At 45.7% G+C, this 12701-nt stretch overlaps 1 protein-coding gene across 1 annotated transcript in view; it reads right to left on the bottom strand.

Moving 5' to 3' along the window:
• The window catches only part of PARP6 (poly (ADP-ribose) polymerase family, member 6), a 27030-nt gene extending 26924 nt beyond the window's left edge, over positions 1 to 106 (bottom strand). The window contains exon 1 of the mRNA XM_010831393.1: positions 89 to 106. The gene's annotated coding sequence lies outside the window, so the exon portion shown is untranslated. The remainder of the gene's footprint in view (positions 1 to 88) is intronic.
• Positions 107 to 12701: the final 12595 nt, after the last annotated feature.

Raw genomic sequence — 12701 nt, 5'->3', positions numbered from 1 at the left:
CACGGCGGCGCTGAGCCACTTTGCGCACGCTCGCGCGGCGGCACTGTGGTCACGTGGCCCGCTCGGAACCAACTGCCTAGCGGCCTACCTCTGGACGCGCCCCCGCCCCGGACTCCAAGCTTGGTGCGCCTGCTCAGTGGCCGCTGGTTGGGAGGGGGTGCGGAGCGGACGATGGCGTCTGCGCTGTGGGTTGGGACCGGTGCCAGCAGAAACAAGAGGCGCCCCACGGGTCCGCGGAGGGTCCTCTAAACAAGACTTTAAGTGTTTGGCGCCTCCTGTGGTTGGGAGGACGGAGGAAGGAAGGCAATCCCGGCTCTTCCTTGGAGCCAGCGCCGCGGATACAGATTGAGAAGGTTCCCCTGAGACTCAGCTGACTCCAAGAATCTCTAGTTTGTAACACCATTCTTAAGCTTAACTCTTTTGCTCCCCTGGTAGCTGTGATAGACTGGAAAGTACTCTGGCCCTCTGAAAGTACTCTGGAACAGCGATGCAGATGAAAATTGGAGGAAGATTCTTAGAAGTTAGGTGCTGATAAACTGATTTCCAGGTGTAAAGTCTAGAACTTATACTGGAGGAAATGGGGAGCCATTAATGGCTATGTCAACGCTTTAGAAAGACTGATGATTCAGGCATAGTGTATAGAATTAATTGGTAGGGAGACCCATTGGAGCTAAGAGACCAATTCGATTTTTAATGAAAGGTTAAATCTGGTTTTTAATCCAGATTTAGACAATCTGGATTCAAAGCTTGGTTTCAGCACGTACTGATTGCTCAGGCTTGTACCAAGACTTTTACTTTCTGAATCTTAGTTTTCTCATCTGTGAAGTGGGGACAATGGTATCTTTTTAATGGGGATGTTGTGATGAGGATGAAATGTGATGGTGTGTCCAACCATATGAATGTGCAAAGTATTTGACCCATTATATCTTACAAAACAGAAATTTCATATGGTTCAGCCTAACACATATAACTTATATGCAGAGTACATCATGAGAAATGCTGGACTGGATGAAGTACAAGCTGGAATCAAGATTGCTGGGAGAAATATCAATAACCTCAGATATGCAGATGACACCATACTTATGGAAGAAAGAGAAAAAGAACTAAAGAGCCTCTTGATGAAAGTGAAAGAGGAGAGTGGAAAAGTTGGCTTAAAACTCAACATTCAGAAAACTAAGATCATGGCATCTGGTCCCATCACTTCATAGCAAATAGATGGGGAAACAGTGACAGACTTTATTTTCTTGGGCTCCAAAATCACTGCAGATGGTGATTGCAGCCATGAAATTAAAAGACACTTGCTCCTTGGAAGAAAAGTTATGACCAACCTTGACAGCATGTTAAAAAAGCAGAGACATTACTTTGCCAACAAAGGTCCATATAGTCAAAGCTGTGGTTTTTCCAGTAGTCGCATATGGATGTGAGAGTTGGACTATAAAGAAAGCTGAGTACAGAAGAACTGATGCTTTTTTTACATTTACATCTCCTTGGATAGCAAGGAGATCCAACCAGTCCATTCTAAAGGAAATCAGTCCTGAATATTCACTGGAAGGACTGATGCTGCAGCTGAAGCTCCAATATTTTGGTCACCTGATGCGAAGAACTGACTCATTAGAAAAAATCCTGATGCTGGGAAAGATTGAAGGCGGGAAGAGAAGGGCATGACAGAGGATGAAGTGTTTGGAAGGCATCACCGACTCAATGGACATGAATTTGAGTAAACTCTGGGAGTTGGTGATGGACAGGGAGGCCTGGCGTGCTGCGGTCCATGAGTTTGCAAAGAGTCGACATGACTGAGCGACTGAACTGAACACATTTAAAGTAACCAGCAGAATACCTGGAACTAGGATGTATTTCATAAATGGAAGCTGTTAGATGTGGTTATTATGATTGTTGACCTCAGACATGGCCATACCTCCCTTCCTCTTTAATCAGAATTGGGTGTCTTGGGGCTCCCCACATATCCCTCTTTTCCATCAGCACTAATAGGGAAAGGTTTATCTTTTATCTACTTACCTTCCTCATTCCCTTTTTTAGCAGCCATGAAATTAAAAGCCATTTTGGTCCTTGACAAAACTATGACAAAGTGTGACAAACCTTGACAAAGCTATAACAAACCCAAAGAGCGTATTAAAAAGCAGAGACATCACTTTGCCAACAAAGGTCTGTATAGTCAAAGCTATGGTTCTTCCTGTAGTCATGGACAGATGTGAGAGTTGGACCATAAAGAAGGCTGTTCAGTTCAGTTCAGTCGCTCAGTCGTGTCCGACTCTTTGCGACCCCACGAATCACAGCACACCAGGCCTCCTTGTCCATCACCAACTCCCGGAGTTCACTCAAACTCATGTCCATCAAGTCAGTGATGCCATCCAGCCATCTAATCCTCTGTCATCCCCCCTTTTCCTCCTGCCCCCAATCCCTCCCAGCATCAGAGTCTTTTCCAATGAGTCAACTCTTCGCATGAGGTGGCCAAAGTACTGGACTTTCAGCTTTAGCATCGTTCCTTCCAAAGAACACCCAGGACTGATCTCCTTTAGAATGGACTGGTTGGATCTCCTTGCAGTCCAAGGGACTCTCAAGAGTCTTCTCCAACAAGGCTGAGTGCCAAAGAATTGATGCTTTCTAACTGTGGTGCTGGAGACGACTCTTGAGAGTCCCTTGGATTGCAAGGAGATAAAATCAGTCAATCCTGAAGGAAATCAACCCTGAATACTCATTGGAAGGACTGATGCTGAAGCTGAAACTCCAATACTTTGGCCACCTGATGTGAAGAGCCAACTCATTGGAAAAGACCCTGATGCTGGGAAAGATTGAAGGCAAAAGGAGAAGGGGGTGACAGAGGATGAGATGGTTAAATAGCATCATGACTCAATGGATATAAGTTTGAGCAAACTCTGGGAGACAGTGGAGGACAGGAGAGCCTGGTGTGCTGCAGTCCATGGGGTCACAGAGAGTTGGACAGGACTTATCAATTGAACAACAGCAAGCACACACAAGGAAGGCTTTGGCCCTGAGTGATGTGGACACATGACATATCTACCCTTCCTGAGCTGACTTCAGTCAATGTTCCCAGTGACTTTTTTTACATTTGAATATCCTTGGCATCTCCCTTCTCATTCCCTCTGCCTTTTGATGCCCCTCCTCTTCTCACCTGGCCTCTCAGCTTGTGCTCCAACACTGTCTTCGTATTAGTTTGTTACACCCATTGTGTATAATAACTGAAAAAAGTGAGGGATGTAAAATAACAGGACTTGGAGCCTTAGTCACAGAGTGTAGAAGTTCAGAGTTGCTGGGGAAGGAGTTACTTCTGCTCCCTCAAACAACTCACCAGCAAAGGCCCCGGAACAGCTTTGGAGAGCCAAGTATTTGTGGGAGTGTTTGAATAGAAGCACTTTGGGTAAGCATGGAAGGTCTGTCCCCATGAGTGAAATGTCAAAATCTAGTATTCCATAACCTTCCACTAGATCTACTCATTATGAATCACGTGAATCTCAGCTGGCTCATACTTGATTAGTCTTTTCCTGTTTTCTTTTCCCAACCAGTCTAGATCCTGTGGCCAGTTACTTTAACCACATTTTTGCTAATATGCTTGCCCTTTAACATCACAAGCAGCCATCTGCCTTCTCTATTCTCCTGTCATAAAACCGGATAAAGGAAATCACCCAGTTCTGCAGCACTGAGCTTGTGAGTGGACACTGTTTTGTGTTAATCCAGCCCATGAGCCCTATTCTTTGGGAATTAAAATTTCCATACTGATTCTTCAGATCTGCAGTCCCTAGAACAGGCTTGTCTTCTGTGACCTCTGGCATCCCAGCTGCAGTTTATCAAACTGTGAGTGGATTCCTAATCCAAATTGAGCTAAGCCAATGTTCTCTCCTAGGAAATTTGGATTAAGGCTGAGAGACTATGATTCCAACTGAACTGGTTTCTTGAGCAGAAGAAATATGAACTCATGAGTCATCCACCATCCCAACTATTGGGTTGGCCAAAATGTTCGTGTGGGTTTTGCCATACCGTCTTACAGAAAAACCTGAAGAAATTTTTTTGCCAACCCAATGTTATGAGGAATGGAGAAAGGCTATCTCAGAGAGATAATGAAGACTGGAGAGGCAGAGACCAGAAATCATGAGACAGCTCTTTGGTTCCTGAAAATGTCCCAAGCCCTTTTTCTTCCTTCCTTCCTTCCTTTCTTTTTGGCTGTGCTGGGTCTTTGTTGCTGCTCATTGGCTTTCTCTAGTCATGGTGTGCCAGCTTCTCATTGTGGTAGCTTCTCTCGTTGCAGAGCACAGGCTCTAGAGCACAGGCTCAGTAGTTATGGTGTGCAGGTTTAGTTGCCCCGTGGCATGTGGAATCTTCCCAGACCAGGGATTGTACCCATGTCTCCTGTATTGGCAGGCAGATTCATAATCACTGGACCACCAGGGAAGTCCTCCCAACCCCTTTCTAAGGCCCTCTGACCTTGGAATCTATGAGTTACCTTTATCTAGAATAAATCATATAAGGAAACTTATCCTGGACACAATATAGAGCTAAAACAAATTCACTGTCTCCTCAGCTATGCCCTGAGTGTATAGTCCTTCTACACATCAGCTTGTTCCACCACCCCCTATTCTGCTTCACAGAGAAAATTAAATCAACATGGAGGAATCTGGCTTAATGTTCAGCCCCCTCCAAACATTTGAATCACCCCTACTCTTTCTCAGAAGTAGTGAAGTCTCTCTTCAAATCCAAGCTAATCCTTTCTCTTAAAAATCCTTATAATTTTTCACTTCCTTTTGTGTCTTTGGGAACTTTGCTCCTTTATTTATATTCCTCTTTCATGGATAGTCAGCTTTGCCTCTCTCCTACTCTCTGATCTCAGCATATAAGCCTGATCAAATAGCCCAACCTAAAAAAATTTCCAATTTTAATCCCACACACTACTGATCATTACACCACCCTTTTTCTTGTCTTCAAGCAAATCTCTAAGTAGTTTACACTCTCCATCTAGTGTCATCTTCCCGTCCCCCAAACCTCTACTGAAAACATTCACCAAAGTTACAGATGACTTCTGAGCTTCGAAACCCATTGGAAAATTTCAGGCTCAACAATAATTTGACCCCTGATGTCAGCTGACATCCATGATTAGCAGTCCCTGCATCCTTTCCCTCTATTGGCTCCTATGGGCTGTGTTCTTCCAGTTTCTTACCACATTTCACATGGCTCCTTCATGACTACTTTAACAGGTTTCTTTTCTGTCATTTACCACTTGTTGTTGTTCAGTTGCTAAGTCATGTCTGACTCTTTGTGACTCCATGGGCTGCTGTATGCCAGGCTTCCCTGTCTTTCACTATCTCCCAGAGTTTGCTCAAACTCATGTCCATTGAATTGGTGGTGCTATCTAACCATCTCATCCTCATTCACCATTTAAATAATAATATAAAAAATACAGTTCAGTCAACACCCACTTCTCATTTCATCACTCTTTCCAGTGACCTCAATAGCATCCACCTGAAGCAGACCCTGATCGTCTAGGGCTTTGCAGAATCTCATTACCCTTCCTGTGTTACAAGTCTTGGAGGTAACCAGAGCCCACCTTCCACGACAGACACTGAAAAGATTGGGTCTTTGTTTTCCCAGATCTTTGGCAACTAAGACAGAGGCATGTAATCTAAGCTTGGCCAAATAGGTCCCAGGAAAATCACTTCTGCAATATATGATTCCAAGAAATAGAACCATGGAGAATGCATCCTGTTGGCAGTGGCCACCGTACTCTGTCCTGTGCTTGGGGGTGGTAGCGGTGTGGGTTTGGGTGGTGATGGCATCCAGTGCCCAGTGGTGATGAAGTGGCAATATTCTCACTGGGTTGGTCTGGCATCTGTTTCGGCTTTTGCTCTTGTGGACTGGCCTCCAATTGCTCTCAGGTATTTTTCAAACTTGCATGTCCTGCTTGCCAATCCCATGACCCACCCAGTGCCCTTTCAAGAGGTGGCTTCTCTGTTTAAATTGTCCTGTGTGACACACTGACTTCAGGTGACTTGGACTCCCGAATATTTATCTCCATTTTTTGCTTCTTGCATTTCAAGTTGCCTTTTAGACAACTCCACTTGTATGTCTCACAGGCAAACACATCTTTTCCCTCTCAATCTGCCTTTCTTTCATATTCTTAGCTTAGTAAACAGCACCTGTGACTTGTTCAGCCGGAACCCAGAGAGGAAAACATCTTAGGTTTTTCCCACCCTCATGTAAACAGAACCGATTTTACCTCTTAATACATCTTAAATCAATCCCTCCTTTAAAAAAATTATTTATTTACTTGGCTATGCCAGCTCTTAGTTGTAGCATGCAGGATGATCTTCAATCTAAGGGAATCTTTCTGAAACCCAAATCTGATCATGTCATTCCTCTGTTAAAATTCTTCAATGGCTCTTTATGGCCTCCAGGATAAAATCGGTACCCTTTCCATGACTCTGGCTCCTATTTGACCCTCAGCAGTCCCTCACCTGGGTCCTATGCTCCAGCTAGGTCAACTGACATGTTTTTGCATACCATGCAGGATGTGTTTTTACACCCTATGGCTCCTTAGTGGGACTGACGGTCACAGGGCCACCTCTGCTCCCTCCCTGCTTCTATCCCACCGAGATGATATATGACCCAACAGGCCATGTGGAGGACTCCATCCCCCTGACCAAAATGATTAGTTCAGGTAAGGCTTTGTGACCTAAGGAGAGCCAATCATAACCTTCCCCTTAAACTTTCTTGCTTTTGAGGCCATGGTGCCAGGAGCACATGGTACTGAAGCTGCTGGCAACCAGCTCTCTATCACATGTAGAAAGTGTGTTATGGCAGGTAAGAGTATGGGACAAAGAATGAAGAGAAGCAGAGCCTTGAGAGATGATGGAATGAAAGAGGTCTGATGACAGTTGAGCCCTTGAATTCAGTCCTGCCTGAAGTTATTAATAGCACTACACTTCTCAGCTCCCTTCTTGCTTAAGCTGGTTTGTGTTGGTTCCTATTGCTTGTAATTCAGCCAGTCCTAATATACAAATGGAATGGCGTGTGCAATCAACAGACTCCAGAATGTGGAGCTGGTGGAACTGAAGTGGAGACAGTGTGGGGCTCTGACAATCGTTGAATGGGAAGCTAGAAATCCCTGTTATGTGGTATCAAGTCAGCTCGCTAAATGATCTTCTATTTTATCTGGAGCTTTGGGTCATGTATTAATCCTAGATGGAGATTTCAGGGACACCCTGGACAAATATATGGATGTTGCAGTATACTGGTCTCTCACAAGATTTCTGGTAAGGTCCTGAAGTTTATCTGCTTCCATGCTAGTAGAACCAAACCATAGGCAGCTTTGTCTAGAGTTCCTTTTTTGCCTGTGACTGGCTAGCTAGACAGCCAAGGGTTAGATAATCACATGTGTTACAGATCATAAAAGCCAGATCCTCTGCCCCAAACTAAAATGAATGAGAACAAGGGTGAAGAGGTGGGATATCCTGCAGGAGATACTGGAGCCTAGGGTCTGGAAAGTTCTAGAGAAAAGGCCTGCTCCTCCAAGCCACAGCTGAATGTGTCTTTTTTTTCCCTCCCAAATTAAATAATGTGTATTTTACTTAAAATTTAGACAGTCCTGGGGGCTCTGGTGTCTGGGAACCTTGGCTGTAAATCCTGTGGGAGAGAGTGAGGTGCATTGGTCACAAACCTGATGTGCCTTTCCAGACTCCCTCAGCCACTTCCTTCTCTCTCTCTTGTAGCCCACCACCCCACTTCCACATTTGTGGTAGAAATGCCATGTGGCCAGCATGGGATCTGACTTCCCAAGCAGCCACCCAGGGGGCAAATGATGCAACTCAAAAATGCAGTGGTGTCAGGTCTTTGCAGGGTGCACCTTGGCCAGTAGAAATCAAGCGGTGAGAGGGGAACAGCTGGGAAAAACCCCCTCTCAAATCTCCTCTTGGTAAACCCATTCAAGGTGCACTTTCTCCTTGCAAACACTCTGTGCTTCAGCAGTCTCGTCAAGTCATTGGCTCTCTCCTCAGGGCTCATGTGACACAGTGGCCACCACATGGATACATTGTCTCGCATTGCTTCACATCTTTCTTCACCGCATCTCTCTCCTCCCTTCTCACTATCCTGGGTTTCCATCATTCCAAAATGTGAGCCTCTAGAACACTTGGTTTGAGATATGGAGCCACAATCAAAGCCCCCATCCCAACACTGTTTGGGGTAGCAAAAATGTCCTGAAGGCACAACTGATTTTTCCAGCTCAGTTGTTCAGTCAGTTCAGTTGCTCAGTCGTGTCCGACTCTTCACGACCCCATGGACTGCAGCACGCCAGGCCTCCCTGTCCATCACCAACTCCCAGAATTTACTCGAACTCATGCCCGTTGAGTTGGTGATGCCATCCAACCATCTCATCCTCTGTCATCCCCTTCTCTTCTCGCCTTCAACCTTTCCCACATCAGGGTCTTTTCAAATGAGTCAGCTCTTCACATCAGGTGGCCAAAGTATTGGAGTTCTAGCTCACTTGCAGGAAATCCAGCCCAGATCTCTGGATTCCCTGAGTGCCAGCACACTTGGCACTCAGGGTCCCAGTGCCAAGTGTGCTGGGTCAGGCCATTTCTGGCCTACTCCCTAGGAGAAGCTGAGGCTAATTTCTCAGGCTCCTTTAGTGGATCCCTACATAGTCTTTTGGGCACCGAAGACCTTGGGAAGAATCAAACCTAGGCTTGCAGTTTGCTGTGCCTTCTGGGTCTCTGTGCTCTTAGGCCACTAGGGGGCAGGAGGCTACAGCCTGGAAGTTAAAAGCCCCCTCTATAGGTGGCAATCAAAGGTGCATTAGCCCAGGCCGCAGTACTGTGAGGACAGTTCCTGAAGCCAGGGCTGGGGAGAAAAAGAGCTGTAGTCTCTACCCTTTCTGAGTTTGCACTTGGCACAGACTTGGTCAGCTCTTTGTGGACCCCACATGACTCAGGCTCCAAGGGTGGTTGTAGAGTGTGCATTGGCTTTGAGCTTCCTGAGCCAATGAGGTGTCTTCCTTCATGGGTTCTCCCGAAGAATACAGGGCTGTGTAACATGCTTGTGCAAATATATTGGCTGAGGGAGGCCCAGCATGGATGCATGTGTGTTAGTCACGTCTGACTAAGTCTTTAGTCTTTGTGACCCTATGGGCTGTAGCCCACCAGGATCCTCTGTCCTTGGGACTTTCCAGGTGAGAATACCGGAGTGGATTGCCATTTCCTCCTCCAGGGGATCTTCCTGACCCAGAAACCGAACCCGCATCTCCTGAGTCTCCTGCATTGTGGGCAGATTATTTACCGCTGAGCCACCAGCAAGCAAGGGGCAGAGGCCCCAAACAGCCTCTGAATCCCTGCTGCATTTGGCTGTGTCACAGTACAGGCAGGCATAGTCAGGACAGTGACTGCCCAAAGACAGAACCCAAGCTACAAAAGATAAAGAGATTCTGACATCTCCCTGAGCTTTGCACCCTCTTTTGGAGGGTATCACATGCATGTTCTACGCCACTGAGGCAGACGTGAGACCCCAGGTCAGAGCACACAGCAAATCCAGAGCTGCTTCTGAGGTCAGAGGTTGTCAGTCCTATCTTAGACCAAAGGTTTTTTCTGTATATATCTATATCCAAGACACCCAGATTGCATCCAGAGAGAGAGAGAGAAATTCCAGGAGCCCTTTTGAAGGGTGAAGACTCTGCCCAAGTTATACAGGTTCTCAGAGGGTCCCCCCAATTCAGTGTCCACTGTCAGACTCCCCTCAGGAAGGTTTCGGTGATGTGGCCTTAGTGTAATATGGACCATGGCCAGAGGGAAAGGAGCTAAGCAAGCTGATGATTGGCCAGAACCAGTGCTTCTGTGGTTGCCTTACTCCTGTCCTGAATAGCGCCTTGGTGCTGAGGCCTATGAGCCAGTACTGCTTAGGGATTTTTGACTATAAAGCTCAACATTCAGAAAACTAAGATCATGGCATCCAGTCCCATCACTTCATGGAAAATAGATGGGGAAGCAGTGGAAACAGTGGCTGACTTAATTTTGGGGGCTCCAAAATCACTGCAGATGGTGATTGCAGCCATAAAATTAAAAGATGCTTACTCTTTGGAAGGAAAGTTATGACCAACCTAGATAGCATGTTAAAAAGCAGAGACATTACTTTGTCAACAAAGGTCTGTCTAGTCAAGGCTATGGTTTTTCCTGTGGTCATGTATGGATGTGAGAGTTGGACTGTGAAGAAGGCTGAGCGCCAAAGAATTGATGCTTTTGAACTGTGGTGTTGGAGAAGACTCTTGAGAGTCCCCTGGACTGCAAGAAGATCCAACCTGTCCATTCTGAAGGAGATCAGTCCTGGGTGTTCATTGGAAGGACTGATGTTGAAGCTGAAACTCCAATACTTTGGCCACCTGATGTGACAACGAGCTGACTCATTGGAAAAGACCCTGATGCTGGGAAAGATTGAGGACAGGAGAAGGGGATGACAGAGGATGAGATGGTTGGATGGCATCACCAACTCAACGGACAGGAGTTTGGGTAAACTCCAGGAGTTGGTGATGGACAGGGAGGCCTGGCGTGCTGTGGTTCATGGGGTCGCAAAGAATCGGACACGACTGAGCGACTGAACTGAACTGAGTCAGGGTTACTGGAGCATGAGCCAGCCAAGAGTTATACAGGTAATATATTTAATATATTACATATATAGGTAATATATATATAATGTTTCTGGAGGAACTGAGGTTAAGGACATTATCACAGACAGTCCATTGTGGAAGCCATGAAGCTGAGCAGGAGGGGAATGGGCCAAATGTGACCTGTTGCTAAGAGAAATCACAAGGGTCAGATCCAGACTCAAGGACAAGGACTTAGCAAGATTCTTGATGATGGTTACTAGCTCACAGAGAGCAACCAGGAGTCAAATCAAATTAGTTTGAAAGGAATTGTGCAGAGACTTCTCACTTGACAGTCAGGGATCTGGGAAGACATAATCTCTAAGACAATGTTTAGGCCCAAATCCATGTCCAAAGGGGGCTTTCCTGATGGCTCAGGCAGTAAAAAAATATCTGCCTGCAATGCAGGAGACACAGGTTTAATCCTGGGATCAAGATTCCCTGGAGGAGGAAATGACAACCCACTCCAGTGTTCTTGCCTGGGAAATCCCATGGACAGAGGAGCCTGGTGGGCTACGGTCCATGGGTTACAGAAGTGTAGCACACAACTGAGCAACTGAACCATGCACACACGACGCACCATGTCCAAAAGGAGGAGGGATGCTTCAGTTCCAGAAGGGGCATCTTCTTGAGGATGTCCATAAAGGACAATGGATAAAGAAGATAAGAAGGGACCTAGAGTAATTAGTTTCATTGACCAAGAAACTCACTCCACTGTCCAGAAGGATGGATCTGCTATATGCTATGGATTAGTGACCATTGTTTTCTCTTCGATTCCAAATTGAATTTTTTTTCTTAATGGTTATCCTATTTCCCTCTTCTATTTCATATTGGTTATGCAGAGGTAGCTACATTTATCTTTAAGCCATAGATTGCAAAATCACAAGGCGTTATATCCAGACCTAATCAATAACTGCACATCACAAAGGGACCCTGTACTGAGGGCTCAGTAAAGCAACTGGGCATGGTTTGGTTTTGCCTCCTATTGAGAAGTGGGTGAGTGCAGCTTTTTGTTAGGCCGAAGAATGTTACATCGTTAGGGAGGCATATTTTTGAGATTGTATGTTTGTCAAGAAGAGTATATAGGTGGATTTTGGAATATTGTGGGTGCACCTTGCTAACCCGCCCATCTTCTCTTCTTCTGAAGAGCCATTTCACTCTTCCACACGGTCCTGGTGAAGTTGCCAATTATGGTGGCTTACTCTTCCACCCTAGATGTGGGCACATGTCCTTTCTGGCCAAAGTTCTCCCAAGGTCTGTAGAGCTAGAACTGCTGAGGCCACCAAATAGAAGGAAGCAGAGTCAAGAGATGAAGACATCATCGTTTTAACCCCTAAATCCAGATCCAGCCTAGATCCAGCCGTACTTAAAGGCAGGTACATCCTTTGATTTATCAATTTTGTAAGCCAACTAGTTTCCTGTTGGCTTATTTGAGTTGGGCTTCTGACACTTGCAACTGAAAGTATTTGGACTTACACATGCACACACAACAGAGAAACAAACACCATAGTTGTTTAAACTCATTAGACATTATATAAGTCTTCCATGAGCTTAGAGGGATCAGCAAGTTTTTAACTAAAGCAGAGTTCTCCAACCTCCGGGATCTAATGCCTGATGATCTGAGGTGAAGTTGATGTAATAATAACAGAAACAAAGTGCACAATAAATGTAATGCTCTTGGATCATCCCGAAACCATCCCTCCTCCATCTGTGAGAAAATTATCTTCCGTGAAACCAGTCCCTGGTGCCAGAACAGGTTGGGGAGCACTGGCTTAGACCATACCTGTGCTCCGGCTCCTAGCGCAGTGCTTAGCACCTAGCAGTGAGGGGCCTCCATGTCTCCATGTGAATAGCTGTTTGTATGTGCAGATGTTACATATTCCCATCTGTGTCCAGGGTGCTTTGTGTGTTAGCATTGTGCTGGTGTACAGATGCCCCTGACACTAGCTCCTTTTTCAGCTGGAAATTATTTGTTGGTATATATGGCATCTTACCTGGTAACGTTAGTTTTCATCCCATTCCCTCCAAAAACGAGTCAAAGACAAAG

Source organism: Bison bison, unplaced genomic scaffold, assembly GCF_000754665.1.
Source record: "Bison bison bison isolate TAMUID 2011002044 unplaced genomic scaffold, Bison_UMD1.0 scf7180017864526, whole genome shotgun sequence".
NCBI classification, from domain to species: Eukaryota; Metazoa; Chordata; class Mammalia; order Artiodactyla; family Bovidae; genus Bison; species Bison bison.
The sequence above is the reverse complement of the archived record's forward strand: the minus strand, read 5'-3'. Positions and strand labels throughout refer to the sequence as shown.